General features: G+C 49.4%; 1 protein-coding gene across 7 annotated transcripts in view; it reads right to left on the bottom strand.

The window, feature by feature from the left end:
* LOC144825617 (coiled-coil domain-containing protein 159-like) overlaps window positions 1-20,558 on the bottom strand; it is a 395,593-nt gene that overhangs the window by 167,963 nt on the left and 207,072 nt on the right. The gene's annotated exons all lie outside the window — the stretch shown is intronic.

The following is a 20,558-nucleotide window of genomic DNA, read 5'->3' as shown; positions in this document are numbered from 1 at the left end:
TGGTATGTCTGCTCCTGCGCAGACCACAGGCCTTGAATCTGAAGCGGACCCATATGCGCTCCCCAACCTTGTAGAGAGGCATCCGTCACTATCGACTGGTTTGGAAGAGGCTGGTGAAACCGAACCCCCACCAGCAGATTCTTTCTCCGTGTCCACCATTTGATGGCGTCTTTCGTCGCTTGGGAGAGCTTGATGCGATCCTCCCAAAGTCCTGTCGCCTGGTCCCATTGATCCTCCAGGGCCTGCTGTAGAGGCCGCATTCTCAGCCCTGCGTTTGGGATGAGAAAGATGCAGGATGCCATGGAACCCAGCAGGGATGCGACTTGTCGGGCTGTTGGAAGCCGAGAGTCTATCAGATTTCCACATTTCTGGTTCAGGGAAAAAAGTCTCTCCTCCGAAGGAAACGCTTTTCCCACTTTTGTGTCCAGAACGGAGCCTAGGTAGTGAATTGACTGTGTAGGCCGCTGGACTGACTTCTCCAGATTCACATGGAGACCGAGCTTGTGCAATTGGAGAAGACACAGATGTAGATCGTGCTTTACCCGCACTGGAGACGGACCTTTTAGGAGCCAGTCGTCCAAGTATGGGTATAGGAAGAGTCCCTTCTTGTGCAGAAAAGCCGCCACCACCGCCATGCATTTGGTGAAGACTCGTGGTGCGGACTTGAGACCGAAGGGTAGCACCGTGTACTGAAAGTGTTTGTTCCCTACGACAAACCTCAAGTACTTGCGATGTTGTTGTGCAATTGGGATGTGAAAGTACGCATCTTGCAAGTCCACCGAACACATCCAATCTCCGACTTGAAGATGTGGGCATATTTGGTGAAGAGCCAGCATGCGGAACTTTTCTCTGATGATGATCTTGTTTAGAAGTCGTAGATCGAGTATTGGTCTGAACTTGTCCTCCTGATCTTTTTTGGGGACAAGAAAGTACCTGGAGTAAACTCCCTTTCCTCTTTGAGCGAGAGGAACCTCCTCTATCGCTCGCTTTTGTAGTAGGACTGTTACCTCTCTTCGGAGCAAGCTTAGTTGGTGAGGGGAAGTGCTCTTTGGAGGTATGTTCTTTGGAGGAGCAAGGAAACGTAGTTTGTATCCATTGCGCAGTATATTCAGCACCCACTGATCCTTGGTGATGCTGACCCACTCTGCCAGGTGTTGTGAAGCACTTCCTCCCACTGGAGTGGGCAACGGCGCCAGAGGAAGCCACTGATCAGGCTTTTCCTCCTCTTGTAGTGGTAGAGGATTGTTGATGACCTCCTCTACCTCTGCCAGGTGTACCTCGAAACTGGGGTTTTCCTTGGGCTTTACTTTGGGACCATTGAGGGGTTTGAACCCTCTGTTGAGCCCCTCTCCCCCTGTTGGGCTTGAAACGACGCTTGAACTCTTTCTTCTTTTCCAAGCCCACCGCTTTCACTGTGTCCAGTTCCGTCTTCATTCGGGTCATTTCTTCGTCCGCATGCTCACCGAAAAGAGCGGAACCCGAAAAGGGGAGATTAAGGATGCGATGTTGAGCATCCGGCTTCAGGCCTGTCAAGCGCAACCATGCCGATCTCCTGGCACAAACCCCATGAGAATAGGAATGCGCCGACAGGACAGCACCATCCGCAGCCGTGCTTATCATCTTATTCGCCACCAGACATCCTTCAGTCACGGTCTCTTCAAAGTCCTGCTGGTCTTCTTTTGGCAGCTTGGCTTTGAACCTTTCCATAGCGTCCCATAAGGCTCTGTCGTACCGACCCAGAAGTGCAGCCGCACTAGAAACCTTAAGAGTCGACGCAGCTGAGTTGCAAACTTTGCGACCCCAGGAGTCTTGCGTCTTGCTGTCCTTGTCTGGGGGGACGGAAGAAGAACCTGCCACTGCGTGTGTCTTCCTCGCCGCCGCCACAATAACAGAGTCTGCTGGCGGGTCCGATCTTACAAAAACCGGGTCAGAAGAGGCCGGTTTGTATTTCTTTTGGATGCGGGCTGGCACCGCTCTGATAGCCGCCGGAGTTAGGAATACCTCCTTGACAGGATCTATAATCCCCGGAACTAATGGCAGTAGAGGACGGGTGATCGCCTTTTTGTGTAAAGTCTCAAAAATTACTGTTGTGGTAACCTGAGGGACAGACATTTCAATGTTCAGCTTCTGAGCTCCTCTTTGCAAGACGTCCAGATACGTGCCAATGTCATCCACTGGGGAGGATCGGGACGTAGGACTGTCCGTCAAAGTAGGGGAGTAGTCCCTCTTGGAAGACCTGGTAGAAGAGGTAGAGGAAGTAGACGGAGTTCGTCGACGTCTACGGTGGACACTGTGCCTCCTCTCTTCGGATCGTTTCGGACGCACTTCTCGTCTAGGAGAGCGAGACCTGACCCGCTCCTCTGGGTCTTTTCTGGGAGATCGGGTCCTTCTGGGAGATCTAGTTGGTGTTCTCACCGGAGATTTGCGCCTGGGAGGGCTATGCTTGTCCATCTCCTCCACTAGATCCTGAAGAGGAGACCTGTGCTGCGAGCTGGCGTAGTCCTGCATACGTTTTGCAGCCCCAGAATCTCTCCAATGATCCAAAGACCTATACCATCTAGGTGAAAGTCTGACTTTATCCGCCCAAGGGTCCGTCCGACGCTCAGGTGACTTGCGTACTGGACTTCTGGACTTCGAAGAAGTAGTTGAGGAGCCAGAGGACCTTGAGGTGGAATGACGGGAAGCTGACTCCGTTACCATCACCACATCTGAACATCTCGACGCCGAGCGATCTTCCCTCGTGGTCGAGTGCTTTCGGGGAGTCGGCGGATCAAACAATCTGGTTTGCGAGGATGTATGGTCTCTCAACGTCGAGCGGCGATGAGCAGCCGCCGACGGAGTTCCACGTCTCGACGTCGAACGGTGAGTACCGGCCGTCGACTGAGCCCTCTCCCTCGACGTCGAACGACGATGCCCAGTCGTCGACGGAAGTCTCGACGTCGAACGACGATGTCCTGTCGTCGACGAAGCACCCTGCCTCGACGTCGAGTGACGATGTCTAATCGTCGACGGAGGTCTTTCTCTCGACGTCGAACGGTGATGATCAGCCGTCGACGGAGATTTCTGCCTCGACGTCGAATGTCTGTGCGACGACGGTGGAGGGGTATTGGACACCCTCGACGCCGAGAGCTGACGAGACACCGACGGAGACTGCATCCTCGACGCCGATCGACTCTTCCCTGTCGACGGCGGAGGGGTCTTGGTCCTCGGCGCCGAACGTCGCTTCTTCGACGACGGCGGAGGAGTCACACTTCTCGACACCGGTCGACGTCTGGATGACGACGGCGGAGGGGTGACCTCCCTCGACGCCGGTCGTCGCCTGGTTGACGACGGCAGAGGGGTCCTGGATCTCGACGCCGACCGTCGCCCGGTTGACGGCGGCGGAGTTCCCTTCCTCGATGTCGGACGTCGCCCGGTTGACGCCGACGGAGGGGATTTCGACGATGGAACTGGATCCTTCGACGTCGTCGACGTACCTGGTCTTCTCTTCGACGGCGAGCCCGCCGTCGACGGTAGTTTAGACGATGAATGATCCACCGGTGGTTCTTTTCTCAGCGCCGAGCCCGACGCTGAGGGTGAGGGGTATGAAGACTTCTTTCTGGAAGATAAATGAGTCTTCTTGGAGCCCTTCCTCACCGGAGATCTTCCTCTTGATGACCTATGAGCTAGGCCATAAATGCCAATCCTCTCCCTGTCTTTTAAAGTTCTTCCTGACAGGTGTTCACAATGAGGACAGGTGCCTGGATCATGTTCCTCAGGCAGACACAGGATACAGACGTCGTGGTTGTCTGACTTGGCCTTCTTGTTGCCACAAGAAGGGCATTTGTCAAAGAGTGAAGGCATTTTCAGGAGAAAATGCTCCCCAAATTGACTGAAAAAGACAGTATCTTACTTGACTAGATGTTAAACGTCGAGTAAGAACAAAAAATTGTCAAAAGTGAAGAGTTTTTCTGTCAAAAAACAGGAAAATTAGTGGAGCTGTGTAACCAGGGTCCTTCTCTGAAGGAGCCGGAAAGAACAACTGACCTAACTGTCACCCCTGAGGCATGATGGGATACGGGGGGTCATGAGTGCCTTAAAGGCACGGTGTCAGTTTATTACTATGTAGCTACAGGTTAGCTTTTCAGTCTTTTTAGACTGTGTGTTTGCGATGCAGCCTGGGAGCTTTCTATGCTTCCAGTGAGTTATAAGAATTTCTACTGCTTTCTGAGCATTAAAACAGTTTCTAAAACAAACTTTGTGTTGTTTCTCATGTTTCTAATGCTTATTATTATTACATGTATGGTGGAAATTCTACACAGCATATTTCAGCTCTGTTTTTATTGGCTGCTATTGCATGTTATATATATATATGTATTTATATATATGAGTATATATATGTGGGGCACATATAATATAGTGTTTCCGGGGTCCCGCACATGGGCGGGAATATTCTAATGCTTATGACTTTGATGAGGATCCCCTGGAAGAGAAACTCAGATACTCTGTCCATCACCACCCCCTTTTTGTAATTATTTTGGCCACCATGAGTGTGGAAGGGTATGCTCAGACATGAGTCCCTTGCTCATTGCACCATCAGGATTCAAGCAAGCCGGGCCGAAGACGGCTGTAATGCCAGAAACCGGTCCCCGGAAGCTTATTTCCTTTCCAGTGAAGAATTGGCTTGGTAGTTTGGTCTGCCCTGTTCCTATGATGCACTGGGCCAGGGACAGACTAATTTGCATATAGCCAGGTTCTGAACTGGGATGGTGCAGTGAGCTAAAAAACGGTGATGGATCAAGCCCTGATCTGTTGACTGGGTAGGAGTGTTCTGATTAACTCAGATACTCTGTCCATCACCACCCCCTTTTTGTAATTATTTTGGCCACCATGAGTGTGGAAGGGTATGCTCAGACATGAGTCCCTTGCTCATTGCACCATCAGGATTCAAGCAAGCCGGGCCGAAGACGGCTGTAATGCCAGAAACCGGTCCCCGGAAGCTTATTTCCTTTCCAGTGAAGAATTGGCTTGGTAGTTTGGTCTGCCCTGTTCCCATGATGCACTGGGCCAGGGACAGACTAATTTGCATATAGCCAGGTTCTGAACTGGGATGGTGCAGTGAGCTAAAAAACGGTGATGGATCAAGCCCTGATCTGTTGACTGGGTAGGAGTGTTCTGATTAACTCAGATACTCTGTCCATCATCACCCCCTTTTTGTAATTATTTTGGCCACCATGAGTGTGGAAGGGTATTCTCAGACATGAGTCCCTTGCTCATTGCACCATCAGGATTCAAGCAAGCCGGGCCGAAGACGGCTGTAATGCCAGAAACCGGTCCCCGGAAGTTTGTTTCCTTTCCAGTGAAGAATTGGCTTGGTAGTTTGGTCTGCCCTGTTCCCATGATGCACTGGGCCAGGGACAGACTAATTTGCATATAGCCAGGTTCTGAACTGGGATGGTGCAGTGAGCTAAAAAACGGTGATGGATCAAGCCCTGATCTGTTGACTGGGTAGGAGTGTTCTGATTAACTCAGATACTCTGTCCATCACCACCCCCTTTTTGTAATTGTATTTCTCAGGGGTCAGTCAAAATGTACTAGTAAGAATGGCCTTCCTTGCTTGGGGTGTACTGTGTCTGATCATCTACCTCTAGTGTCAGGAGTGTCTCTCTCCTCACCATGGGCATGTACATCCACAAGCTACCCCTCTCAGTACTCCTCTGTGACTTTGTGTACTCTTAGACCCCCTTCACATGCTGAGAACCATTTATCTATGTCATCCCACACCACATAACTGGGCTCCAGGTCTTTGGGCATGCAGACTCTCACCTCTCCATTGGGCTTTGCCGGTATGCTGACACTTTTACTGCTGGACTCCACCTGTGTAGCTTTAATGTCCAGCTCTCTGAGACTCAGCTGATAGGCCATTCACTTTTCTTCCATGGCTAAACTCTTTTCCTCCAAAGCTTGCTCTTTAGCCAATTTAGCAAGTTCCAACTTGAGCTTTCTCTCTTCCCTCCTGTCATCCAACTCCTCTGTGGACAGGCCCCTGGAAGACACACTGCTCCCTGCATGGGGAGTGATTTCCACTCCAGAGAGTTGGTTACCCCCAACCCCCAAAAGACTTCCTTCCACGGTTCTCCTGTTGGTCCTGCTCTAATTCCACCTCATCCAACTCTTCCTCCTTATCATCTGTTGGGGTCTGCTGGGCCTCTGCCTTGCCCTTAATGCCTTTGGGAGCTCTGTCTTCTTAGTGGGCAACCCTGTCTCTTGACAAAACTCCTTGAGCTGGGCCATGGTGTAGCTCTCCAGGTTGGCCAGCTCAAATGCCATATTTTGTAGGTGAGGTCACAGACACAACAAAAAGGTAGGGTGAGAGTAAATTTGGATAAAGAAAAAATAGGGCCAATCAATAACAATTTAAAAAAAAGGCAATTCTGATGCAAAATAATTTATCTGGGATTTTTGCGTAACACAAATCATTGTATGGTACTGTACAAACACAAGTCCCAATCCCACTGCTGCCACCAATGTGAGAAATGTGGTTCTTTGTTGACTGGGATGTGAGCCCTGATCAAGCAACAGCCACAATCCCCTGCAGGGTGAACCACAAAAAGTCACTAAATGAACCTGTGCTTAGCCCTGGTCTTAAAAGCTTGTTTCTCCCTGGGATTTACAGCCACTTGGACAGAATCGATACTTGTCCCTATTTACAAGAAGGGCAATCGTGACGATCCGTTTTGCTATTGACCAATTTCATTACTAGATTCTTTTGCAAAGGTGGCTGGGCGTGTTGTTTTAAACCGCCTCCAGTTATGGGCAGAGGAAAACTGTATAATTTATTAATTACAGTATGGCTTCCGCCAAGGTGTGGGAACCATTGAACAATGCTTAAATCTGAGCTTATTGGTTGGAAAGTATCTAAAGGCTAAAAGGGGGAATTTATTTTTATGCTTTGTTGATTTGAGTTCAGACTTTGACTGTGTTACCATCAGAAGCTATGGAACATTTTAGACGCCAAGGGAGTTGATCGACCCATTCTTAACTTTTTAAACAGTCTTATTTAGATGCTAGGGCCCGGGTGCGCTATGGAAGGGGTGGTGAACTCAGTAAGACCTTATTGGTAAAGAAGGGGGTGAGGCAGGGGTGCGTATTGGCACCCCTCCTGTTCACTCTTTATATTAATAGCCTGGGAGCAAAATTAGGTAATGATTGTCAGGACTTGCCATGCATAAACGGATGGCCAATAGGAGCTTTATTATATGCAGATAATGCCGTTCTATTGGCTTGTACCTCCATTGGCCTACAAAATGTAATTACCAGCTTTTCTGCCTATATGCTAGATCTTGCCCTTCGTGTCAATATAAATAAAACATTTATAATTAAATGGATGTACGACGTTACAAAGTGTACTTTTACAACGCGTGCCGTTACTATGCAACTTTTACAACGCAAGTCGTTACAATGACTTGCGTTGGGGGGCGCTGGATAGTAAATATTTTAATTTACTATTCCAACTCCAGTCCCCGAGGATAGTAGGGAAGGAGTTGGATAGTAAATTAAACTATTTACTATCCTGGAGCGCCCCCCAGCGCAAGTCGTTGTAACGACTTGCGTTGTAAAAGTTGCGTGGTAACAGTACCGCATTGTAAAACCTTCGTTGTAAAGGTTGTTCCCCCAATTAAATGCTGTAAGCCCAGTACCAAGTGCCGAGAATTTGTTATTGAAGACAGGAAACTCAAATTCATGGCTCATTTTTCCTACTTGGGCATTGTATTTTAAAAAAGGGGTCTATGGGCTAAAGCTATTGAATCCAGGAAATTATTATTTTGCAAAGCCACTAGTGCTATAATTAACTTTGCCAGGCAATTGGGGAGGCGCCCAGTTGCAGATTTAATAACAATCTATAAAGCCAAATGCATTCCTGTTGCCATGTATGGAGCAGGCATCTGGGGTCATGCCAATGCCGAGTGCCTGCAAATAGTTGAAAATAGGTTCCTGAGATATCTTTTAGCTGTACCCAGTAGTACAGCCGCATTTGTATGCCACGCTGAGCTGGGGTTGCCCTATCTCCTAGACTTGATTAAACTGCAGCCCATCTTGTTGTGGCATAAAGTTTGGGCTGGCACTTTTACTGGCTTGAACAGGGACCGGATCAATGATTGTTTGTCCCTTGATGGGGCTGATCGAATTTCCTGGTTGACTTATGTCAAAAACATTTTGGAGAGTCTAGGCCATCCTGAATAGTTCTCTAACTCTGACAGCATGAACAATATTACTAGAAATAATTTAAAATCATTATGTCTGGACTATCTGGAGTCCATTAATCTATCTAGCAACATTGTAAAACTGTCAGTGAGTACACACCAACTACTCTTGACTCAACCAGGCATACAACCATACTTATTGAACACTGCAGGAGTCTACGATAGATTGCTATTGACCCGCCTACGCCTTGGCATCTTTCACACTAGGGTTACCTTCCCAAAAACTAACGACTGGTCCCGCATCCTATGTTTATGCCCTGTGATTACATCTCTGCTCAGTCGACAATTCATGTTATGTTTTTTTGCAAGTTTTATTCTATGCCCAGGAAAAAATGATTTTACCAATTTTAATGAGTTATGGCTTGAGACAATACCGCCCGCCCTTCTAAAGCTGCAATATTTGAATGACAGATCTTTGACTGATCACATTGTTAAATACTTGAAAAGGGTGGTTAGACAACGGCTGACAATGGATGGTCTCACTCCTTAAAATATAGTTTGAATTTTTATTTTGTATATATACATGAAATGCATGTTTTTTATTATGTATTGTGCTTTTATGGTTTAACATCTTCTTAAATCGTATAAAGCGTATTCTGATCTAAGTAAATGGTGATGAATTAACCTAATTACCATTTTATTTTTTGTCTCTGGTGCAATTAAGTTGGGTGACACGCCTCCGTTCAAACGGAGAAGCTGCCCCTGATATGTATTTGATATCATGCGGTCCCTGTGTAAACTGTAAACGCCATCATAAAGATATGCAATTTGTATTGTTATGGTAAGATAGACTAAGTTGAAACAAATGCCAAAATTGAACAATATCTCATAGTCTGCAAGCCAGTAGCGTAGCTAGTCCTTGTGCCCCCTGTGGCATTCCCTGTGTTTACAGCGCGCAGCGGCTGCATGTAAGAGCGGGGGTCCTGTGCCGGCTGCCCCATGACGGCCGCAGGTAAGAGCTTGTGCCGCCCGGGTCGACCGCCTCCCCCCCCACCCCCACCCCATCTGCTCTTGCTATGCCACTGCTGCAAGCGGTCTCCTTTCCTAAATAATAAATTAAGTTTAACAACAAAATAAATATTCATGATCAAATGTCCTTGTGTTTATTTTGAGCATATCATTTTCCATGCTAACTGTTGAAGAATAGGTAGTCTTACAGATGCACTGTGTTTCTTGCAAAAATTCTGTCACAGCATGCCCATGACATACAACCACTTGGTTCAAAATCTTCCATAATTGTTTTAAAACAATGGTGATATTCTCCATGTTTTTTTAAATCAAAAGATGGTATAAATGCAAATTATTTGTTCCAACTTTCATTCCAAAATTAATTTAATTGTTTTAATCATTTTCTACTCTGGGGCGTGGCCAAGCACCATGGCCGACATGACGTGAGCTCCGCCAGCTCCCGTCCCGTGGACCCACTTATCCTTTAATCCGATCCTGCCTGGGGTCTTTTTATCCAGCTTTAAACACCTGAAGCTTCCCTCGTGCTGGGGCCTTCCCCGCGCTGAGGTGGCGACTCGAGACACCCCCGTAAACTGACCTGGTGATACTGAAGGGCACTGAGGGCTCTGGGGCAATCTACGCGAGGCCGTGGTCTGGGCCTTCGCAGGAGCGCTGCGGAGGAGGCGGCCCGCTCGTACGCGGCTTCTACCCGGCCCGGAGTCGGGCCCAGGATTGGCGGAGCCTTCCTTGATTGAAACGGCATCTGACAGGCGCTGGTGGGCGGCTGGGTGACGCCGGGCGGCCTTGGTGGACTGGCGGCCCTTAAACCCGGTGGAAAGGAGTCACGGCGCTCACCCCTCCCCCTGATGCTGCAGTGGAGCGGAGCGGAGCAACGGGTGAGCGACACTGTGGTGGGCTTCTGTCTGCTCTCTGGGGGCCCGGGGGGCTGTGACACGACCTGAGGCGGATTGAGCTGCTGGGCATCGGGGAGCGGACGCGGCCGGATCGCCGCCCCTCCCCCACTGGCCGCCATCTTGCCCTTCACCTGAGGCGCTTGTCTCTCTGCGCCCCGGGAGCACACTGACTGCAGGCCTGCTGACCGGAGCTGAGCTGCCGCCGGGTGCACACTGCGAGGGGGTGCCCTGGTGCCTGGAAGATCGCGCTGCTGCTTTGAGGGGTGGCTGACGCCGCCCCGGGCGTCCGGCTCGACGTGAGGGCTCTGCCACTGGCCTTAACCGGATTCCTTCAGCTCCCGTGGATTGCACATCACTGGACGCTCTGTCAAGGGGAGATCTCTGGGGAGCTGGACTGTGGCGCGTGGGGTGGGCTGCCTCTCTACCCCTGCTTGGCTTGACTGTAACTCAGCTCTGTGTGATTACCCCCTGAGTTGCACCTGATCGGGGCTACCTGGTGGAGAGCTTAAACCACCTGGCATTCCTAACTTCGGGACGTCCCTGCACTGTGTGCCTAGCCGGGGGTGGCTGGGGGGAATCCTCTGTGGCGCATCGCAAAAGGTGTGCGGCTTTCTCCTCCAAAGTCCGACACGCAAGGATAGGTCCTCGAGGTCTTCCCAGCCTAACACCATTATGCAGTATACTACGCCGCGCCTGCCATCGCAGAGGATTACGCGGCAGACTGGTCCGGAGGACGGTGGAGATGGTCCAACAGAGCCGACCCGTGCGGAGATATTAAAGGCCATACAGGGATCCCATTCTGCCCTCGAGAGACAGATAGAGACTGTCTCGATAGATGTTAATCTGCTGCGAACAGATCTCTGAAAAGTCGCGGACAAGGTCACAGACGCTGAAGGTAATATCACTCAGCTGCAGGGGGAGGTGGCCTCCTTGCAGAAGACGGTCGCACACCTTACAGCCTCTACACAGGCTCTGGAGAGAAGGGCAGAGGACGCGGAAGGAAGAGCCCGTCGCAGCAACATCAGGGTCCTGGAGTGCCGGAGCGACTGGAGGCGGGCAATGCGGAGCGCTTCCTAGAGACCTGGATCCGCACCCATCTGTGTCCGCAAGGACTGTCCGGTGTTTTTGTCATTGAGCGGGCGCATAGGGCTCTGGTGCCCCCGCGCCCAGGTGATCCTCCCAGGGCTCTAATCGCAAAGATCCTCAACTACAAAGACCGGGACTGTATAATGAATGCGGCAAGGGAAGCGGGCCCCTCACAATCGAAAACAGTCGAGTGTCCATATACCCTGATTACACACAACAAGTGCAGGAGCAGTGGAAGTCCTACCTGGGAGTTAAACAAAAACTCCGGGAGATGAAGATCCAATACATGCTATTGTACCCGGCCAAACTCAAGGTGCTCTCACAGTGCCGGGCGCACTTCTTTGAATCCCCGGCGGAGGTGTGGGAGTGGTTGGAGATACGGGGGACGATCTGCCCCCCGGAGAACGTGGTGGTCCCCGTGAGTCGTGGGGGACCCGTCCCCAGTGATGGCCTCGGGGCAGGGGGAGACACCGATCTGGATCGCGGAGTTCTCTGGAGCCCCGGGTTACGGTGGGAGCTGATGGTGCTCTCCGCATGGGATTGTCATCGGCGGGAGCCGCTCCGGAGTCTCCTGAAGCATCCGCCCCTGGAGAGATCTTGGTTCCGGATACCCTACAAGACACTACGGACTCTGTGGCCCCGGTGATCCCTGAAACTGGCCTTTCTGAACCACGGCTGGAGGAGGCTCCAGCTTGAGGTACTGTCTTGGCAATGTTTTAATGTCCTTGGTGGGCCTTCTGATCGTACATTGCTGGCTCACTGATGCTTCTAACTTGTTCTGGGAGTCCTTGGATGGCTGGGTGGAACGGAGGACTTGCATCCCACTGGACAGAGGTATGAGGGGTGGGATCCTTATCTTCTGGACGGAGGACCAAACCGACCTGGGGCTGATAACAGCAGACATGCCTAGAGATTGTCTTGCGAAGCTGGGTCCCTTGGGGAGCTGGGTGGGGGGCTGGGTGGAATTGGTTGGGTTGTGTGTGCGTGGGTGTTGAGCGGGTGAATGGGGTGGCTGTGTACGTCCTGGCACTGGCAGGGGAGGGCGGGGTAGCATGTTTGGTTGTTGCTGTCCTTATGCTCGCGGGTGGGGGGGGGAGTGTTGTTGAGGGGTTTTTGAGTTTGGGGGTTTTTGGAGGGTGGACTGGGGAGGGTGCGGTAAGTGTTGTTGGCATCACGTATATTGTGACTCAGGGTTCTGTGTGGCTGACTGGGTGGACTGTTCCTTCCGGTCCGTCTGGTGTCTGGGCCCGGGGGTGGCAGGTCGCGATGTATGCATTAAATGGCCCGTTTGGGCACAGTCTTCGACCATGGGTTTTAAATTCTTAACTTGGAACGTGCGCGGTTTGGGTACTTGCACCAAGAGACACAGGGTCCTCTCCTTCCATAAACGACATGGGGTCTCCGTGGCGTGCCTTCAGGAGACTCATTTAGATGAGGAGGGCGCTCAGCGGCTGTCCAAGAAGTGGAGAGGCCAGATGTTCCATTCCTCCTTCTCTACGTATGCCAGGGGCGTCCTTATTTGGGTGGCGCCTGGGATTCCCTGTGCTGTCCAATATGTTGAGGCAGACGTTGAAGGCAGGTACCTGCTTCTGCAGATCAGGCTGGATGACAGGGAAATTTTACTCTTGAACTCCTATGCACCAAATATCGATGATCCGTCCTTTTTCTCCTGCCTTCAGGATCTTGTTGCTTCTGACGTAGATGCCCCCTTCCTCTGGCTTGGGGATTTCAATTGCGTTTTGGACCCCGATATGGACAGACACCCCCTCGGTCTGGCACGAAGCCGCGTATGACGGCGCGACTTCAGGAAGTCATGCACAACTTGGGGGCTGTGGATGTGTGGCGGGCGAGTCATCCTACACAGAGACTGTTTACTTGTCATACCCCAACGCACGGAACACATAGCAGACTGGTTTGTGTCCTTGCGGGCAATCTTCCCCCATCTCTTACTTTGACGGTCACACACCAGGCCCGCTTTCTGTCGGATCATGCCCCGGTAGCATGCATGGCTCAGTGGGCTGACCAAGCTGCCCATCCCCGTATCTGGTGAATGCCGATTGACGTCCTCCAAGATCAGGTGGGGAGGGAATGTGTGGCGACTGCCCTGTCGGACTACATAGATTTGAACTGGGAGGGTGGTGACATGCCCTACTCCACCAGGTGGGAAGCCCTGAAGGCGGTGATACGCGGAGCCTGTATGGGCCTCACGTATGGAGTGCGGAAACAGCTACTCTCTGACTTGCAGGATGCTGAGAGCGTGCTTCGGCACTGTCAGTCTCGGCCGGATCCTGACACTTCGGATCAGATGGCGGAGAAGACGGCCCAAGTGTCTGTACATGACATCCTCACTAGCCTTGATAAATACACCTTAGGTTAATACAGGCAGCGCCTCCACCGAGAGGGTGACAAATCTGGCCGTTTGCTGGCCTGGATTCTTCGAAGGGAGTTCGCACCTGAGAGGATAGTTTCCCTACGAGCCCCGTCCGGGAATGTGGTGCACTCGGAGTCTGCTATTCTTGAGGTCCTCCGATCCCATTTGGAGACCGTGTATGCTGCTGACCCCTCGATCACGGAGGCCTCCTATCGGCCCTATCTTCAGGACTTGGATCTCCGGACCCTTTCGGGGGAAATGGCGAAGGAACTGGATGCAGGCTTAACTCTTCAGGAGATCAGCGCGGCATTGGCCGCCCTGCCACGGGCTAAGACCCCTGGTGGGGACGGTTTACCGTCTGAATTTTACCATTCGTTCGGTGGAGTCCTAGCCCCCCTCTTGTTGCAGGTCTATAACGAAGCCCTGGAAAATGGCGTTTTCCCACCTACTATGAACCAGAGAGAGGTCTGCATGATACTGAAACCGGGTGGGGATGGTTGTGATCCCGCGGCATTCCGGCCCATCACCCTGATCAACACTGATGCAAAGATCCTCACTAAACTATTGGCCACACGCTTAGCCCCCATATGGCCCACCTGATCTACCCAGACCAATGTGGATTCATCCCTGGCCGTAACACGGCGATGAACTTGAGGCGTCTGAACCATATCCTCCACGAGGTGCGTGGGAGGGAGGACTCGCATGTACTGGTCTCCATTGATCTAGCTAAGGCCTTTGACACGGTTAACTGGGGGTATTTATTAGAAGTGCTCCAGAGGACGGGATTCGGGCCGGTGTTCTGCAATTGGATCCGAGTGCTCTATGGGGCGCCCCGGGCAAGAGTCCGACTTGGGTTGGCCCGCTCTGAGGAGTGGCCCCTAGGGAGGGGCACCCGTCAGGGGTGCCCTCTCTCCCCGCTCCTGTTTGCCCTGGCAATAGAGCCCTTGGCGGTCTCCGCGCGCACTGAGTTGGAGAAGTGGGGCATTAAGGTGGGCGAGACCACAACCGTGATCTCGCTCTACGCTGACGACGCTCTATTCTACTTGACGGCTCCCAGCGATTCGCTGCCCGCTTTGATGCAGATTTTGGACCGCTTTGGCGCAGCCTCTGGACTACGCATCAATCCTGGAAAATCGTTGGTTTTCCCGCTGGCGGGCTGTGCTGCCGACCCGAATGTTGTCCCCCCATGTCTAGGGTTGAGGTGGGAGTGCGAAGCGTTCCGCTATCTTGGCATTCAGGTGGCCTTGACCGATGAGCACCTTCTAGCCCGCAACGCCGACCGAGTGCTTAAGACCCTTCACCAGTCTGTGTCCTTCTGGAACACACTCCCTCTCTCCCTTATGGGACGTTTGGCGGTCACCAAGATGGTGATGCTTCCCAGGATGCTGTATATCTTGCAAAATACCTTGTGTCCGCTTCCCCCTCAGGTATTTCGAACACTCGACTCGCTACTCACTTCTCTGCTTTGGGCGGGCGGGCGTAGCAGAGTGGCTCTGCGCACGGTGGTCCGGAGTTGGGAGGAGGGGGTCTGGAGGCTCCGAGGTTTGACCTCTATTACTATGCAGCGCAGCTTCTGCCAGCTGCACGGTGGTTCGCTGACGAGGACAATTGGGAGCTACAACTGCTGATGGGCAGAGCAAACGAGAAGGCTCTGAAAGAGGCTCTGATGCAGGGAAGTGGTGCAGATGAAACCTTGCCATATGTGGTGCGACACACGGCGGGAGTCTGGCAGCGGTTTGTCGAAAAGGTATTGAGGCGGGCCTCTTTTCATAGGGAGCTGCCTGTGTGGATTTTGGCTCCGGTGCTCCGAATGGAAGAGAACGTGTCCTATCGGGAGTGGCGGAACGGAGGCTGCGAGACTCTAGCGGACCTCTATCCGGATAACACCTTTGTGTCCTTTGAACGGGCCACGGAGTCCTTCGAATTGGGCAGGGGGCAATATCTACATTATAGAGGGCTCCAGGAAGTAGCTAGCACAACGTGGCCTCAGTTCCCGGAGGTTCCTCCGCTGACCCACACCCTCGACATCCTCTTATCGTGTGGTAGGGGAAGGAGGCTGGTCTCCCTCTTATACTCAGCTATGTGACAGGATTCGACCCCACAGATCGCCCCGTCCTGAGCGGCCTGGGAGGCAGACTTAGGTTCGCCCCTGGAGCCGGGACAGCGTAAGCGAATTGGCCTCCTGACCCGGAAAGTCTCGTATAATGCACGATTCAAGTTAATCCACTTTAACTTTGTCCATCGTACATATATGTCCCCGGTCTCACTGAATCGCATCTCTGCGGATAGACGTCACAATTGCCCTAGGTGTGGAGCCGTGAGAGCCGGGTTCTTTCATCTGGCCTGGGAGTGCCCGTTGGTTGGTAGCTTCTGGAGGGAGGTGGTGGACCATATTGGCCGTGCTACAAAACTTCGGATTGCTCTGGATCCGATCCATTGTCTCTTGGCACTGGTAACCCAAACCTAAAAAGAGGAACCTGTCCTACAAGTTTCTACAATTATTACTGGTGTTGGCAAGACAGCGTGTGGCCATAACCTGGATGGGGCAGAGGGCTCCTGAGATATCCCTCTGGCTTAGGGATGTTAGAGAGTGGTCCCTGGCTGAGGAGACACATATGCAACGCACACGCCGTGATGAAAAACTCCAAGATGATCTGCTTGCCTGGAGGATGATGTGTGTCGAGGGGTTGACGGAGGATGACTCGGACGCTACCAGTGCCGAATTGTTCACCCCTAGGGGGTCTGACTCCGAGAATACTGGGGTGGGAGACGGGTGGGAGAGCCCTGGTCCCGTGTGATGCCCTGCTAGATGCGCGCTAATGTTCCATGTTGTATATATCTGTGATTTGCTTTGATTCCCTTAGGCCTACATCTGGATGGTTTGCCTGCACCTTTCGGGCCGCACAGAGATAGCCTGACTTTTCTGAACCAAAAAACTTTTTTATGTTACTGATGCCACGCACGGGGGGTTTGTTGGGTTTTGTTCTCAGTTAAAGCTATGTTATACTGCGAAGGGTATTTACCCAGTGGGAAAGGAGTGAGACTACATGGAAGACATGAGAGGGGGTAATCAAATATAAGAATTAACGGATACAGTGATGTATACATAATGTTCAAGAACGACTGTGATTCCTTGAGACATGCACTGACTTTACGCCGCCCAGCCCCCGGGATGTGGGCCCATATGGCTGTGTTTTACTCTGAACATTACATGTAATTACTCTTCAGCCCTCGGTCTCTCTGAGAGGCGACAAAGACCTGTGCCTTCTCTGTTTCCGAAATAAAAATATTTTTAAAAAAAATCATTTTCTACTCTATCCCAAATACATTTTAGACAGATGCCCTTTATTAGGGTGATAATTTCAAATTGCTTTGTGTCCAAAATGCAGTATGCCAAACTGCAAACCAAAGTAAATATATGCACATGTCAATCAACAGGCCCAGTAAACTCACAAAATTCAACAAAAATAAACATCTCAGTGTCATAAGAAAACATGCGCAGGGATGCAAGGTTCTGTTAATGCAACGTTGCCCACCAACACCCGCAGAAAAAAAAAACAGGCTTGGATTGACAGCGCTAGAATTTGCAGCAACATATAGCCATAGTGATATTTTGCCAACACACCCATGGCAAGGCAATACAATGCTTCTTTTTATTTATTTTTTTGCAGAGTTTTATATAGCGCGAACTAGACCCGAACCGAATCAGGTATCAGAGCGCTTTACATATTTTCCAGTTACGTTACATGAGGACACACTTTCATTTTAGGCACAGGGAGATTAAGTGATTTGCCCAGAATCACAGGAGGTTTTGGCGTCGTTACAGAGACTCGAACCCAGATCCCCAGGTCCGAGGTCGAGCGCCCTAGCCGTTAGGCCAACTCCTCTCCCTATGGGAAATTCCGGCTAAACTAATTAAGATGCTGGGAATATGATTGAGAAGTTGCAAATGCTTTGATTTGAATAGGGACAGTCAGAAAGAGCCATTTTCCACCCTCAATAAACAAAACACATTTATAGCAATGCACAATACCAATGCCAGGGAAGACAACACAGACGTAAATACATTTTATGGAGTTGCTGGCACATATCAACATATAGCCCTTTCAGGTGGAACAAACGTTTTTACATCGTTTTGGCACCATCGTGAACTCTGTCATGTTATGAAATCGTTCACACTGTCCTTTCAGGCCTTTCAGACCTCAAACAAGATTAATGTAAATGCATCATTAAACAAGGAATGAAGAGGAGCATGCACGTATGCTCCCGAGGCCAGTGGCTTCACATACCTGAGTTCGTGCAGTGCCAATGCCTAACTGTGAGGCGTTGTGTTGATAAAATAAAAGGAGCATGATGGTGATCCCTTTCAGGTGGAACAACAATTTCACATAAAAGTGAAGGCAATAAACATGCACAAAACAGGCATCAACCATTTTTACCCCTTCTCAGTACAATTGTGAATTTGGTCATGTTATGTAAACTTTTACACCGGTCTTTTAGACAAGATTAACGTATACGCACCATTAAACAAGCAAGGAGGAGGGAACATGCTCCAACAGAAGAAATGGATGGTAGGAAACATCCAAGAAGTTGAAGTCAGGGGAAAAAAAAGGCAAGTGCGCGAAGGCCCTCAGAGCCAGAGGCTTCACATTTCGGATTCCTTGCAGTGCCGCTGACCAGTTGTGGGGCGCCGTTCTCATAAAATAAAAGGAGCCCGATTGTGAAACATGAAAGTGGGCGCTGTGCTGATAAAAGAAAGGTGACAAGATTTACAGGCCTGTTTTCACTTGCGGTCGAAACTGAAAGGCAGGGGGAGCAGCTGTGCGAATGGAGAGTCTTTCCATGCTGCCATGCAGAAACAAAAGAAGGAAATAGTGTGCAGAAACAAGCCTAAAAGCACACAAGCGGAAGGCAGCAGGTAATGGTGCACTGCTCCATTCGAGACAACAACTAATGAAAAGGAGGGACAAATGGGAAAGATTAACCACTTGGAAGCAAGGATTTTTATATGACACTGATATAAACAAATAAAAAGCAATGGGCGGGCTGTAAGCCCACAAAGTATATGCAACATGTCTCATAGAGATAGCACGGGCACTGTCTATTCTCGACCTAAAAAGGTAAATGTCTTTTGGGTGAATGTGGTTGAAAACTCTGAAAGTGTAACATATTGTTCTTGTCTGTAGACTTGTGGAAGATATCATTCCTGGTACTCCCATTTTTCATTTTTGCCTAAGTAAATCCAAAAAAGCAATTCCAATGTTACAGATGCTGTGACTAAATTTTATATGAATGTTTTTGATGTTTAGTTCGATAATGAAAATACTCAAAAGTACCATTCCAAATCACAAAGTTACTGTTGATGCTATGTGTTCATTTTATGTCTTTGTAAATGTACTCCTCCTAAAATGCGGTCATGAAGATATTGGCATGTAAAAGGATTTCAGATAAACCCATCAGCGTTCCATTCTATTGTAGGAAGAATTTGTCATTCCAGGTAAAATAGCTGCAATATAATGGAAAGTGTAGCAATTCCATCAAAAAGATTATGTTTGCACAGTTTTTTACATTCAATAATGCCCATTCGACTGCTTCTAACCCTTGTGAGTATGTAGTTGTGGTATACAATACATTGACGTTAATAGTACATAACCCTATATTCTCAGTTTCTTTAAGATTCACCATTGGAATCTTATTAAAAATGTGCAGTGTTTTTTAGATATACTCTCATACTTTGTACTATTGGTTGCAAATATGAATCAATGTACTAGCCAGCAGTTCATGAATTGAATCACAACCAGGCACAATGGGATGGAAATGGCCAGTCAGTCAAATTCTTGTGGACCTTAGGCAGTATATACATCCTAGGTCATCGAAGATATGTAGTTTATAAAACTGTCTTTGAATGACCAAACAAGATACCCATTGGCTCAATTCAACACAACTTGAGACAACTACAATATCAGATGAGGTGTGAGAATTATCAGAAATTATATGCAATTAAAACAGCGCATCTTTGGGACCCCCTGTTCCTCAACAGTTAACATTGTAAATGAGGAATGTTCGCAGAGAGTGCTCCCAGACAGCACGTTGAAAGACGATTGAATTAATGAACACAGGGACTAAAAATCTGGGATTTCATATAGGGAATTAATCATAAACACTCATATTTTGAGCATATACCATACTTACATGAGGATCACTTGCCTCGCACCTCCTATACCTAAGATGTCTACTGTGTCAAACAGAGCCTGGTAAGAGTGGGATAACCTTTGCTAAAGAGAAAGAAATGACAAGGTATCCAAAAGAGGTGCTCCCACTCTTCTAAGGAGGGGTGCCATCAAATATGTAAATCAGTTCAATTTAGATTAGCTGGTAAACATTTAATCATACATGAATATTTTCAACATCTATGCTGGATCTAGACTTTCTGGTCCTTTGTTGAATACCTCTGGTGTTGTGGCATGAAATCAGAGTGTCCATCACCAAGCACCTCCATAGAGCCCAAGTGGTCCTGGAGTGGAATACCTATTACTCTGCAATGTTTTCCAAAGGAAACAAGTATTAAAAAATGTGTGATAATTTAATACAAGCACTAGGTTTTAGTTGGCTGCGTCATGCAAGTATGTTTATTATGTTTTGAAAGTGTAACGTGAGAGTGTGCACGATTGTGGGGCATTGCTTTCAAACGCATCATGAAATAACATGAAAAACTTCACAAAATTCTTGAAAACAAAGATTTTTTTAAACAAAAATCTGCAATAATAGAATATCAGTGCAGAATATAAGGTTCATTGTGTGTAAGGTGCCTGCAATTGTTGTGATATTTACAGGACAAAACAAGGCATCAGAGGGGAGATTGGATGGGGTGTATGTATAGAGGTAAAGGGAGGGGGGTTGGTGTTGCCATTCATGTCTATAAAGTCCAAATGTAAGACTGAGAGCATGTCAAATTTCTCTTGGTTTCTCTTTTTTATGCTCGATAAATATGGATCT

Source organism: Lissotriton helveticus, chromosome 1_1 (assembly GCF_964261635.1).
Source record: "Lissotriton helveticus chromosome 1_1, aLisHel1.1, whole genome shotgun sequence".
Taxonomy (NCBI): domain Eukaryota; kingdom Metazoa; phylum Chordata; class Amphibia; order Caudata; family Salamandridae; genus Lissotriton; species Lissotriton helveticus.
The sequence above is the reverse complement of the archived record's forward strand: the minus strand, read 5'-3'. Positions and strand labels throughout refer to the sequence as shown.